General features: G+C 33.5%; 1 protein-coding gene across 2 annotated transcripts in view; it reads right to left on the reverse strand.

The window, feature by feature from the left end:
- Positions 1-15,524, reverse strand: part of LOC123698856 (angiogenic factor with G patch and FHA domains 1-like) — a 29,869-nt gene that overhangs the window by 8,747 nt on the left and 5,598 nt on the right. The window lies entirely within an intron of this gene.

Below are 15,524 nucleotides of genomic sequence, written 5' to 3' on the forward strand. Positions count from 1 at the left end.
CGCCTGAGCACACTTAACGATTACACCCTGTATAGTAGATTATATTCTTAACACTTATTTTTTCAAAATAAATTCGATTGAAAAAGTCGTTAAAAATTCAGATTTAGTTAACTGTTAACTGGACGGCAAGAAAGCTTTTCTTGCAATAAAAATTTATTTCATTTAATCATTCATTCAACTGGCCTGCATATCTAAGATATATAACATAGCCTTAAAACGCATTTAACGTAAAAATCTATGCATGAAAAATAAATAAAACATCTTTACGCGTAGATATTTTTAAAATCCCAACCATTTATGCGTAAAATGTCTGTACTTGTGAATAAAATCAAACCTATTCAGATAGAAGGTGACAGTAAAGTTAGAATCGCGTGGTGTATATGAATCTGCATACAAATTGTTAATCTTTTGCCCGGCGCCTTACGAGCGGTAGCCACGATTTAATGTCAACTGTATAGTCGCAGTGGATGAGCTAAAACTGATGTTTTAGAATAATTCTAAACAATTTAAAAATGTATAAAAGACTAATGTAACAATAAATTTTGAAAAAGCTAAAACAAACATGTTTGCAAACATACCTACCTATTCCTCCCCTTTTCCTTTCGGAAAAGTTGCTGGGCTGCTTCAAATTCGACAGATAAATTTACATCAATTATAATATTCTTGTAATATCTTAACGATTAATTTTATTATATCAATATAAGGATTAATGAAAACTTTATAAAGTTTGCTATTTTTATACTAAAACAAAGAGGTCAAATATAAAATTATACGGGAAACGCCTGTCTAAAAAAATAAATTTTATCCTCCGCTTATCGATTCCATCTACAATCCAAAAAGGTTCAGTATTTTTATAGAACTTCAATATTTCATATAATTTACCACGCAAAATTCTAAAATGCATAATTTCTCTATATACATGTAACATTCGTATGACCGACATGCAAAGCTCGCCTTGATTGCACCGACGCGACGCTTGTAGTAAAATTGATTTCCTTTTTTATGTAACCAGACTTGACGTATAGCTAGCACACATAATTAGATACTATAAATGTATACGTTGTATGGAACTCAATCCGTTTACACTATAATATGTACCTGAAAAATAAGCTACGTATATTTGAATAATTCTGACATTATGAGAAGCTGACGTTGATATATAAATGAGTCAATAGACTGAAAAGCAATAAGACATAACTGAAGAACGGGCTAATAACTTTGGTAACACATTTTTTTATTGTTTGTTTATTCCGAGTTCATTCACACAATTAAAATGAAACAAAATATATCGATTCAAATAAATATAGAAGAAAATGTACATATGTATTTGTTATTTTTTTACGCAGACTTAAAACCTAGTGAAATTGTGAATAGTCCTAGATATAATTTTATTGTGTAGATTTTTACTCTCTTGGGCTGAAGACGAAAAAAGACGATGGATAGCAGCGTAATCTATGCATAACTTACACGACAAACTCGATTCTCAATATTAAAATCAAAACAAAATCAGCAACATTATTAAATTCATATAATACTGATATCCACTCATTCGCAATAAAATTGATATTTTATTCGCATAAATAACAGTCGTTTAAGGAATAGATAAGTCGATGATACGCGACCGCTGTTTTTGAATCGGTTACGCATCGCGTCCCGTGTTTATCCATACAAATGTAATATCGATAAAAGCCAATCGTAAAAATTCAATTGGAGTACATCGTGACAATATTTTGCACGTTTAAAGCGCAGATAACGCGCTAAAACACGTAAAGTTCACGACAAAAACGTGAAATGTATATGACAATGTTTTTATACTATTCATTCATAAATTAAATGTAAAATGAGTTGCGCGGGCGGGTTTATAGAAAATATCTGTATGAGATTACGCTGAAAAGGTCGTTAATGCTGTAGCGGGCTCTTTATCTGCAATACGAGCCAAGGTGAACTTGAAAATACATGAATTTTTAAATGTCCGTCTGCGTTCGCGCTTTTATAAGCCTTTTGTTATTATTTAACTGCCCAGAGAAATATTTTTATTGAACGAGCAAATAAAATTTTACGAATTTAAACATCGTGATCTTGTAGTTACGAATAGTCGAGTTCTATATTTAAATGGTTTGTTAACTCGTTTTGTTTAAGTACGTTTTTATTTTTTAATATTGATTAAAATTGACATTTTATTAATTGGAGTTGTATTAAAATGTGGCCATATGTTGCTAAAGTCTGCATAATTGAACTAAATTGCGCTCAAATAATACTTGAAATAAAAATGATACCTATTTATAAATGCAGGTTAGCATGCCTACGCAATGTAATTACAATTAACCTATACATTGAGGTGTGTATCGGCTATATACATAGCTTTGCCTCTGCGCAGATTTCCACCTGCACATCACTAAACTATAAAAAAATAAATTTCTGTCCCCTATCTATTGGATATCATTAATCGAACGACCACGTTTTTCATCATATCCGGCTACGTTGTAGATATGTTACCGGAAATGTATGAAATCAAGGAATTGTGTACAAATTCTAGGAAATGTGTACCTACAATTCCGATTGCTATTTAGGAAATGTATAGATTTCCTGGGAAATATGTAAGTATAAAATTATTTATTTCACACATTTCCATGTGATTTTAGGAATTGCATACATTTACATTTCCTAGGAATTGTATACAATGACGGATTACATACATTTCCGTTAACAGATACATATAATTACTGCTATGTAAATTTCTAATCTTTAGATAGGTCACATTAGTGCACATCGTAACTTTTTTGAATTCTAATGAAGGACTTATAATAAAATACTATAATTTATGTATCGCAAAAGGTCGCGGTAATTAGCAACTAATCAATACATTGATGATTAATAAAAGATAATTAAAAACCATTAAATTGTTGCTCTCAATTTTAATGTATTTTTAAAATGTCTGACTATTAACATTAAGGCAGATGATCCATGGACGGGAATATGAATCAATAACTACAAAAAATATTTTTAAACCCGCATGCGACGAAATAAAGTTTATATCCCTTAATTAATTCAAGGCGATACGCAAGATTATACAATATATTTTCATTTATTATCCAAAGTAATATAAAGGCAGCTTTATAAAACATAACATCAGATGTAAGCAATATAAATGTATACCACATATTTTATAATACACGTCTTAATAACATCAAACCGAAATGAAGTCAAAGCTGGATTGATGAAAGCATTTGTTCAAGATTTACCTTTTCATTTTATTCTCTCTGAACCGGTTGTGCAGTTTCAGTAAAAGGAAAAAATGAGCAAAATTGTAAGACTTGCATTTTGAAGTCCCAAAATAAAGTTTATTGTCAGCGGGCGTGGGATGGGACTCGCTTTTATTATAAAAAAATAAAAGACCGCGCGTCCGCTTTTCATATATAAAGGTCCAGCTATCTGCCCATTCGGCAACATTGTATATTTTTGAGCACAATGTTGTATCGGGTTTATGTGAATTTTGGCACGTGTAATTTGTATGGGGCAGCGGAGGTACAGTCGTTGACTATTTAGCGTCGCTAGGCATCATTTAGCATATTACCTACAACATATGCTTTGCGGTCGTGTCACCATTTGAAAAGTGTTACTTTGAACAAATTGTTAATTTTTTATGATAGTCATTACTTATTATTAGTATTATTTTATAACTTTTAATGATATTCATAACTTATTATTAGTATTATTTTATAACTTTTTAATAAAGATTTTTTCTATTCTATTTTATTATTCAGATTGATATTAATTATAAATAATAACCGTTTGACAGGATCGGCCATGGTGCGGCTGTGGGTGCGGCACTCAGGAATAATGCTCATTTGTTTGCGAAAAGAATTTTCAAATCCTTGATGTTTTTATACTGGTTATCTTAAAACTTACAATCAAGCTATCCTATCCTATCTGAGGCTCTATAGCCGCGAGTGGGCCCTGGCCTGGTCCAGTACTTTTTCCCAGACCCCGCGATCCCTTGCCCGGGATCTCCAATTCTTTACACCTATCGCTTCCAAGTCCTGTTACAATCAAGCTAATCTTTCCTTTTTCATTTTACATTGGCGTCGGCAATAAAATTTTATCATTTTGATGAAAATGTTAAGAAACTTAACTATGATGAAGATTTTTATTTCGTTATTTAGTATCGAACTAAAATCCCTTTTTTCTTTCTGTATGAGAGTTTTATTGAGTCGAGAAGACAAATGGTAAAGGAAACTTTGAATCCATTTTATTCTTCGCTACTCATCTTCGCACATTATTGGTGGAAAAGCACCCTATGACAACTAGTCTACAGTATAATTCATATAGTCTCTACATCCAATTTTGGTACAAATATCACTGGGTTGTAAATTTACTCCAATCCGAACAGACAAACAAACGCAGACCTTAACATATTCCAAACCATCCTAGACAGTACACTTAAACAGATCTCAAGTCGCGACATACCCTTTATAATGTAACAAACACATTTGCCATACCATTCACATAAGTTCATTAACTGAAGAGCTTGCATACGACTGCACTCAACTAATACTTACTTTATGTCGACGATTGTCGAGAGCCAGATTTTATCTAAGCATTGTTATTATTCCTAACCGACGAAACGTGACGTATGCGAGATGCGGCAAGTCGGCATCATTGTGCTGTTTGTGCACATATATCTAGCATGTTAGTTTACTTTGAATTGGGGGCTACGTAATTCTAACGTTAGCTGCTAAACCAGGCTTGAGGCAGGCAGGGTACCTACATCGAAAATATACGTACCTATAGCCTATGTAACTCAGAAACGTAGCTATCTGCTGGTGATAGAATGCTAAAAAATTATGGTCCGTGACTTCAATAGTAACCTATCTACTATGTACTTTCATAATGCTAATAAGTATATGAACAAATTAATAGAAATATAATATACTAATATATAAAGTTACCACGTAGATATATTATGTACGCAATCTTATATATATGGTGGTAGGTTAGGGTTCGCACGTCACGTATTGGGATAGATCATAGCAGATAAAATTATGCTCTTATAATGTTTTATTAGTATACTAATTACTAGTAGATAGACGGATGTATTGATGATATTATAAGATAAACGAATATGTGTTATTAATAAATTTTTTATCCTAGTAGTACTTTCAGTATAGTGAACAAAATTCAAGCACATTTAAAAAATAATTTTTAATGTAATCCAGAGTAAGGACTACACTAGAACTCTCCATATCTAAACAGAATTTGATCATACATGGGTGTAATTTTAATATTTAACTAAACATTTTGTGAAAATATTTTATACGCAAGTACACATCATAAACGTGGTTTGAACAACACACAGTAAAGGGGTTAAGTGCTTGTTAAAATCTAGGTATGTGTCCATAAAATGAAGGTACCTACATGTTTGCTTGATTCTGAAATGACAGCGATTTCATAACCATTTATAATAAATAATATTATACATTATAATTTTTTATTATTATATTTTGCTATCTTAATTTAAACTATTTTATGAATTTAAATCGTGTCGATTAGAGCATTTTATGACTTAATTTTCCGCCCAAGAGTTTGTGCTCTAGGTGTTGTAGAGTTCCCCGTAATCAAGTACATATATGTTTTATACTGTTTTACCACTTTCATTTATATTTTTGCTTTTTTTTTTTTTTTTTTTTTTTTTATGCTATAGTATAGCAACCGAGCAGACGCGTCACCTGGTGTTAAGCGATACACGCCGCCCATAAGCATCCACTCCACTGGGAAGTGGATGTGTTGCTATCCTCAAAGGGATTAGGAAGGATTTAGGGAGAAGGGGCGAGGATGGGAGGGAATGAGGATAGGGAAGGAGAGGATGGGTAGGGGATGGGAAGGGATGTGGGCCTCCGGACCCCTCACTCACCGTACGGAACGCGACAGTAAACTGTCACTATGGCGCCGATATTCTGTGAGGGTGTGGTACCTTCCCCGGTGCGAGCGTGGCCCAATTCGTGCCGAAGCATGCTCGACTCCCACTTCCAAAATTATTAAATAATCAAGAGTGTGAGATGAACTAAAAAGTTGTTTAATGATCATATCTAAATGAAACAATTAGTACTAGATCCCACCCGCAGGATATATTTTTGCTTAAAAATGAGCTCTACTAAATTATGCCGAAATTCAATTACTATCAAAACCAGACAAAGTGTTGGTAAGATGATCTACCAAATTGTCAATTTAGTCTAAGGCTGGTTGCAGAGCTTGACCGACCGTCAGTGCGTACCGTCGGTCCTGACGATACGCATCAACAATTGTATGACTATGACACTAATGCGCATGACAATACGCGTGCGTATGGTCGGTCTAGCTATGAACGGTTTTATGAATTTCCATACATATGACAAGCGCGACTGACGTACGCACTGATGGTCGGTCAAGCTCTGCAACCAGCCTAAGATTTCAGTTTCATCAAAAAAACTATGAACGACTATCCTGCGGGTGGGATCTAGTACTAATTGTTTCATTTAGATATGATCATTAAACAACTTTTTAGTTCATCTCACACTCTTGATTATTTAATAACGAAATATTTTAATAAATTACGTTACAATGTAATCCACCACATGACGCCGTTGCGTTGGTCAGCCGAGAAAAAAAACTCCATGCAAGGTGCGTACGAACGCACCGTGTATGAAATTTCATCTCACGATCATGAACTCATTAGTTAATGGTACACATCTAATAGAACATAACAGGCGAAACATTACACGGCCCGGCGGAATTATATATCCTGTAGTATGTGTCGTGAGTAATTAAATGGGACATGTAAAATCTGAGACTCACCGACCTGTATAGTTGTATACTATAATTGTGCCTATAATTGCCTAGTAAAAAATGTAGTTTAGAATTCTTTACTGTATGGACGATGTAGGGGAACATTTACAAAATTAATAATATTCGAAGTAAACAACTGCGACTGCTTACATGCGACCAGTATTCATCATTTTATAAAAATATAAACGAAAACATAAGTGAGGAATAATTCTATTTGATGAATGATCTCATTTCTAAATCACTTTCGTCAGGAGTAAATGAGAAACAAAGTGGCTGGCTTTCAGCATTTTGTTCTTACCAAATTCATTATGTTACGAGTATATGAGAAATGACACATACGCACAATTACTTTACAGTCTTAAATAAACAATGGACTGTATAGGTACTCAATGTGTATTTTTATTTTCTACAAATATAATTCCAAATGTGTGCACAGAAAAGAATGAATGCTATTCGTCTTTCAATCTTTGTCATAAAGATGAGACGATTCAAAGTGTAATTTTTAGTCATCAAATAAACACGTATATAACATATAAGACCAAAGAGGTAATAAAGGAACCGAATATGGTGACACGTGTGTTTGTCGGTATTTGTTCTAACTTCCTTTAGGATTTCGTGGAAATGTCTAACCGTTAAACTCTTACTCATATACCACGTTATAATAAAGTTTGAGTTATTTAGTTTTATTATTAAGGACAAACATTTATAAATCCCTACTTATATAATATTGGTACGAATATAGTTTGAGACCTGAGAAAGGACCTAGGATATTTTTATTATGGAAATCCCACGGGTACGGTAACTATGCGAGTGTTTGTGTATCGACGCGGGCGAAGCCGTGGGTGGGAAGCTATTTAATAAGATGATAGTGGATTGCTTCAAAAATATTGTAGTATTTATAATAATTTCGTAGATCGTTATAAGTTATAAATATCTTATTATTTTTAGAAATACTGTACATCTATAACAAAGATAAATTAATGTTTGATTGCAAATCCAACACATGATTACTTCCTATACCATCACAGTTCCTACCTATTATTTATCGATTGTGCGAGTCAATATGTAAATTAGTAATTAATCGAGCCAATTATACTATATGGAAAATTGTAGTCAGCTATGCTATGAATTAAAATTTTTCACGTATCCTTACCGTAACTTAAAATTTAAATTTCAATAAACGGATTTATAAATCATAATAATAGTGACTATTTGTAAAAGTTCTACATTTACATCAAAAATTTATATGTACATATATGTAACTAGAACCTTTTAGGATTTATTTTTGAAGAAGCACTTTTGAATCAAAACATCTACACAGCATGAAAGTACCTAGTTGCTTCCAAATCATCAATTTAAGGGGGGTTAAGCGGTCAGCGAAAATTCAGCTATTCGGGCCTGAGGTAAGCGGTGAGGGGGTCCGCGTTTAGTATGGAATCAACGTGCTCGAAACTAAAAATCGTAAGCGCCATTCACATTTTTATCAAAAAGTGAATGAAAATATTTAGTATTTTCGAAATCTAAAACAGTCAAGAAATCGGGAAGGTAAATACCTATGTATTTGTGATTTTATACGAATTATTATCGTAAATTACAGTTGTATTGAGCATTTATATGATATTTTAGAGGTAACTTCAGGATTTTTTTTTATCGAGCAAAATTTTTCCAATCGTGTTTTGGAAACAGTCATCCCATCACAAATACGTTCTGTAATACGTATTAGAAATTTCAGTGCGAAAAAACTTCAATATTTTCAATTATAGCTCATAGAAAACAGTCCATTTTGCCGTTTTCACCTACTAAATTTAAATGTTAAGGGCCCTTAACATTTAAATTATTCATTAAAGTACATCATAACAATCACAACTAGCCCATATAAAAATCATTCCCCCATTCACATACAAACAGGTGACAAATAATTTAGCCAGAGTACTGACTCCAAACACATTAACGGCGAGCAAGTGTCCGTGCTGTTGACACAACACTCACAGTTGTTTGCGCGACTGAGGCGACAGACCGCACAACCCTTAAGAGGACACGACTTGTCAGGGAATTTTTTTGCGACAGAATACAAAAAAATTAAAACAATATAAAGCTAATTTGCTGACTGGTTTAGGTTAGGTTAGATTATACGAAAAGATCGATACTTCAATTGTTCGGAAAATAACTATGTACTTACATATCAAACTTTGTGAGATCTCTGTGATGATAAGCCCAGGCCCGTATATAGGAGAATAAAGAAAATATACAAAATAATAAATAACCATACAATAAAGACGAAAAATTGTAGTGAGAAAGTAAGAAACTTTATTTATCAGAGCCTTAATCAAAGGATATTAGAAACTTTAAGATTCATTGCACAGTCGCATATAATAAATTCGTACATAAAGTTTACGATAAGAGCGGTCGTGCGGATGCATATAATTTAGACTTTAGAAAAGCCACATAATACGTCATCATCGTAAATTGCGATGGAAGCAAGTCATAGGCTAAATGTAGTATAATAAATCGTTTCATGTGGTATGGATATCTGTACGAGGGATGGCATCCTTGGTATATAGCATTTGCGTATTTGCTTTCAAAAAAGAAAATAAATAATTGTAGTATCTAAATACACTGAATTTGCATACTCTATTGATGTAACAAAACATGTAGAAGTCACTATCGTATACAATTTTTCTGTATAAATTAAGTGATAAGTTTTCATGCATTCCAATTTTGCAATATAAGTACGCCAAAATACAGAATGTTTATCTACTAAACAATTTACAAATCAGTTCATGCTACATCTGTACTAATTACAATCATACCATCATACTTATTAAATACGATTAAATAATCTAAACATTTTCACAGTACCTAACCTGAACAATTTATCTATCTCCAGACCCATCCATATCCACCAAAATATACCTACCTACCGATCTATCGCACAACTATCTCCTACAAAATCCAATATCGTATCTGTCGTGTCGTTGTCGCATCGTGTCAATTATATAACGCCGAGTGTGCAAACCCATCGCGACATGCAAAAGTGCATGACAAGTAACATGCAGACGGGTTAAGGGCCAGCGCATATCGAGATTTCGAGTCGTCACTTGTAAAGAAACTCGTCAAATGTGCATGGGACTTGGCCTCAATAGTTTGAAGTAGGTAATGTGGACTTTTTATAGTAGAGTGGGCAAGGGCTTTTGGATCTCCTGTCTTTAAGCGACATGTACCACCGTTAAGAACTAATAGGGCCTATGAGAGATGTGTTGTAAATTTTTAAAACGAAAAAAAGAGAATCTATGCATCGAAATTATAAACTACCATTCCTACTTCATGCGTTAAAGTTAGAAAATACAATTTCTTAATGGAAATAGTTAACCTTCTCGGGAATTTTTTGTATAATTCGCTAACGAAGGAAACGAAAATTTATGACTGAAATCTTTTTTTCAATACAAAAAATTACATTTTTATTGCAAAGAATAACTGCAATTACATTTAACCATTATTTTGACATTCATTTTATTAAAGTACTTAAATGTTTTATCTATACAGCATAAACGGCGACGTGTAATACTTTTAGATAAACGGATCCGCATAAGGCCCGAAGTCTAATAAAAGTAATATATTATATGCGAGTTTTTATCTTAATTCGATCTCACAAAGAATGCCTGATGCAACCGCAAGCGCTAAAACACGTGTCTCGGGTTATACCTCCGTCATCTAATCTCTAGAATAATTTACTTATATTGTGCACAAGTAACTTAATGCATATTATGGTTTTATCGCGGACGTCTGGACCGGCGATTCTCAACATGCATAAATGCGAGATCGATTTCTTATAACCTTGCGAAGATTGTAGTAAAAACTACTCGGTATTGAATGAGTTCAAAGGAAAACGTTTACAGAAAAACAGCAAGAACTTGTTGAACTTGAAGGTCTAGAAGTGGAAATTTACTTTAATTATCGTCAAGCTCAACATACGGTTAGACATACATAATATCTTCATTATAAATTTTAGAAAACAACTTAACAATTATTTTAGAAAAAACGCCTCACGAATCATTCACTTGAAAAGTATAATCTATTGGTATACTGAAGCAGACAAAAAATAATACTTTTTACGTTCTTAATTAGACATAGATGCATTCATATCACTCATAAGCCGAGACTATAATGACTGCGATCATTAGAAACTATACTAAAAACTACAACTAAAACAGCGATTTCGAGTTATCGCCAACAAAAAATTCACCATAAAAATGAGCGCCGTTTACATCGTTACTAACGGGGAATGCATTTACAAACACCGACCGCTTTTTACGTACATTTTTTCACAAATACTCCATCGGTGCGTGATAAAAGGTGTTGTAAAGTTTGACAAGCGTAGTATTATCTGGTCGGACGATGAAATATGAAGTGCAAAACGTGATCGGCTACAATGTTGCCTGACACACGACAAATGACTAAATCGCTTCGGTAAATATAACGGTCCGGAGCCGGGGATTTATTTACTCTATGGCTATTATTATCCAATTTATTCTTGCTAATTACATGCCTTGACTCCTGAGGAATTTCTATTATTTCTAGTTTTTAGTTATTTTGGAATTTTAATAAGTTTCTATTTTGACGACGCGGTTGGCGCAGTGGTAAAGTAACTGCCTACTGAGCCGACGGTCCCGGGTTCGATCCCCGGTCAGGGCAAATATTTGTGTGATGAACTCAATTATTTGTTCTTGGGTCTGGGTGTTATTATCTATATACATATGTATTTATTAAATATTATATTTATCGTCACCTAGTACCCACAACACAAGCCTTAATTGAGCTTACTGTGGGACTAGGTCGATTTGTGTAATAATGTCCTATAATATTTATATTTATTATTATTTATTATTTATTTATTTCGCATTCACTATGTTAATATTGGTTCAAAATGTGAAAGGCGTCATTTTGCAAAAAAAGCTGTGCAAGATAGCGTTTTTAGAAATACAGGTATAATATACTGGTCGTAATCTAACAAAAAATGCGAAATGCTTATACACAAAAGGAAAATCGAACACAATTCAGAATATAAAACCATAAACGGCCACCATAAATCAAGTAATAAATGCATAAAAAATCATAAAATCAAAGAATTAATTGTATTCGCCAACACAGTATATGAAATTAACCATAGGAGTAATAACATAAATATTTTTTGTTGCAAACATAAAAAATTAGCATTAAATATAATTTAAGGGAACATTATAAAAGCAATTTGCATTCATCTGCTGTCAAGGACATTAAGGGATGATATGTTGAGCGATATAAATGACAAAGGATCAGGTTGCGTCTGCGCATATTAAAATAAAATACTCTTTTTTATAACATTTAAACGTATATAAAACTTTACGTAATAAGAAATGGGAATAATAAGAACTAATTGTTCCATATTTTATGTGCCGTTTGCATTTTGAACATTAACTATACCACCTACCATCGCCTACGCTTCACAACACGGTTTCATAGAAGAAAAAATATGTCGTGAGACGCGACTTATGACAATAGTTGTATTAATCATAGTTTTGAATCTTTATACAAATCGAATAGTATATAATAGTTCAGGATACATCGCCCATTTTTGCAAGTGACTACTATCAAGCTGATTTTCCGTTTGTAGCTTTATTTTGATGAGACACCGAATAATTTCGTGTACGAAACTCTCGATTGTGGTAGCTAACAGAGATAACAAGGATAAAATTTTTTGATTTGATGGTTCTCAAATATTTATTACGCAATTTGTAGGACAATATGTCTGTTGAATTATATAAACATTAACTAAGTGAAAACAAAAAAATCAGCTTGTTAGTAATCATTTATGATGACCTCGTTATCGATACACTTTGGAAAGGGGGACTCTTTGAACCAACCCTAGATTTTGTAGGACAAATATTTTATCGAATAATTTAGGTAATTATCTTGAGATTGAACAAAAAAAAATCAGTTAGTAATAAATATAAATTGAGAACCATCAAATCAAAAATTTTTATCCTTGTTATCTCTGTTAGCTACCACAATCGAGACTTTCGTACACGAAATTATTGGGCGTCTCATCAAAATAAAGCTACAAACGGAAAATTAGCTTGATAGTAGTCACTTGCAAAAATGGGCGATGTATCCTGAACTAATATCAGCAAAGAGAATATATGCAAATCTACATAATAATTAATGTATCGTTACAGAATATAAATAAATCATTTCCACACTAATTATAAAGTAACAGTTGGCTAAAGAAACTCCCAAGCCCATAATTTGGGCAGTCAAGTTAAAACGAAGGCAATTCCGATCTCGTCAAAACAAACACATCCATAAACATCCAGCCCAGTATTGCTTGCCGTGCTCTACGCAAAGTATTTCATTATCCAAAATCCTTATAGGATGATTGATGACAGACAATACAAACACACGGTGAGAAAATGTATTTCTGCGCGAGCCGAACCCACCCAAAGTTTACTTTTGAAACACATTAATATACTGCGACAAATGACTGATTATTATCGTTGTCTTCGCCGTATATTTTAGGTATGATTGTTTTATATTATGAAATACTGGTTTGCGTATGTTACAGGCGAGACGGAGGAAATTATTATTTTGAAGTTTGATTTATAATGTTGGATAATATATATGTTATAATATATATGATTGTATGTTTTCTGCTTCGAGACGAGAAGCATAGATATACAATGCGACAGAACGTTCAGTCAAGCGATGAAGCGACTCAATACGATTGATATGACCGAACCAATACACAATACCTTTCATTTAATGTAATAATATCGGAAATCGGTATTGTGTAGCGTTCCTCGTCACTACGACTGACAGTTGTGCTGCCACCAAATAGCGATACGATAGAATCTATTTATTTTCCAAACTTCAAGTACCTTTATACATTTCACGTGCCTCCACACTTCATTTGACCTTGAAAGTTCGCTTGTCAATTCCGACCCGCCAAGAGCGGGTATACATTGGTAGCCGAAGTATTGTATTTCGGTCATGTTTCGACCGATGGCTTGTAATTCCCGCAGCCGTACAGCCTGCATAGCTCTATAGCTCTCGCAATAATTATATAGTCAGCGAGTCCCGAACGTCACCGTCTGGCCGCAAGTTAATGGCGAGCCGTCATTCGCCCGAGCCTAATACGAATCGCGGACAAAAAAAGTAAGCAAATTGTTTTAAATGACCAGGTAGGCCCACGCCCGCTTGACCTACAGACTGCCTGTTATTACCGAAAATGAATAAAAAACCTCTTTTAGGGTCTCGCCGTTAAAGATAAAATAATCGTTGTACTTATAAAACAATCATTGAAAAATGATTTCTCGTTAATGAATGTAAAATATTTAATGGCGCGCATAAACGATCCGATACGTGGTCGAAGTGACTGAGATTAGACGTAATTAAATGGGCTTAAGGCGTCACATCAACGCGCCCGCAACGGCTAAAGAGCTTGAGGAAAAAACGCGATACAGGTATCGCTAAGAAGTTAGAACTTGAATATATCGTAATATTTATGTTTATTTAGTTAACCTATGATATTTTATTCAATATACCAAGATAAATATGATTTATCGAGTCATTAAAATACAAACCACATTCAGCTAAAGCACGCCAATTTATACCTAATTATACCCGGCGCGGCCTAAGATGATCCCTATGACAGTTCGTCTTAGTGATTGCTCGTATGATGGATCGTGTCGATACTTTACTATTTTATAGGCAAAGGCGTGGTTTGCATTCAGCCACCTCGGTAAACATGTTTTTACAAATATTATAAAGTGAATTTTTAACGTCTATTATGTAAACGAAACGGTAAGTAAAACGAAAGTTTTCCAAAACATAAAAATACACCTTATCATTTTCTCGTAATTTTTAACCCGTTTAACACAGTGTATATTATTTTATCATGAAAATGGAATCCCCCATTTAATTTTTCTAAAAAACTTATATTATCATAGGTAAGTAAATTAACGCGAACGGTAATTATTAATTAAGTATGCTGCGAGCTTCTGTTCCATTCAATAGTGAATGAACTATAGCTTAAGCATGGAAAAAATGTGAACTCGTTTCCATTATCGAAATTTGTTTATCGATACTTTCCGCACTAGTCGATAAATGCCAACGATGTAAGTTTTGAAGGACGTAAACGTAAAGTCAGATTGATATAATTTCTCGTAAATGATAAGGATTGTTATAATTCCAACGGAATATCATTGTAATAGGATAAAGCTACGTAAAAATTAATAAATGCCATTTTTAGACGCCTCCATTAAGTTTCTAATTTAATGGTGACGCCATTACAAGTTTGTCTCTTGAGAATAACTGTCAGTGTCATAGGGATCATCTTAGGCCGCGCCGGGTATACATCACGGAACAAAATACGCCTCAACTCTGAAAGTACCACTGAAACGGACGAACATAATTCGTACAAGTGATAACTGTGTTAAAAACAACCGACTTCAAACTTGCACTTGCAACATTTACAAATACAGACAAAAATGCTCATAAAATAAAAACTACTGGGCCTATCCAAATAAAATTTTTATGGGACCAATTCGACACCATCCCGCATCGAACAAAAAAAAGAATCACGTAAATCGGTTCAGAAACCTCGGAGTAATCGGTGTACATACATACAAAAAAAAACATACCGGCCGAATTGATAACCTCCTCCTTTT

This window comes from Colias croceus, chromosome 17 (assembly GCF_905220415.1).
Source record: "Colias croceus chromosome 17, ilColCroc2.1".
NCBI lineage: Eukaryota > Metazoa > Arthropoda > Insecta > Lepidoptera > Pieridae > Colias > Colias croceus.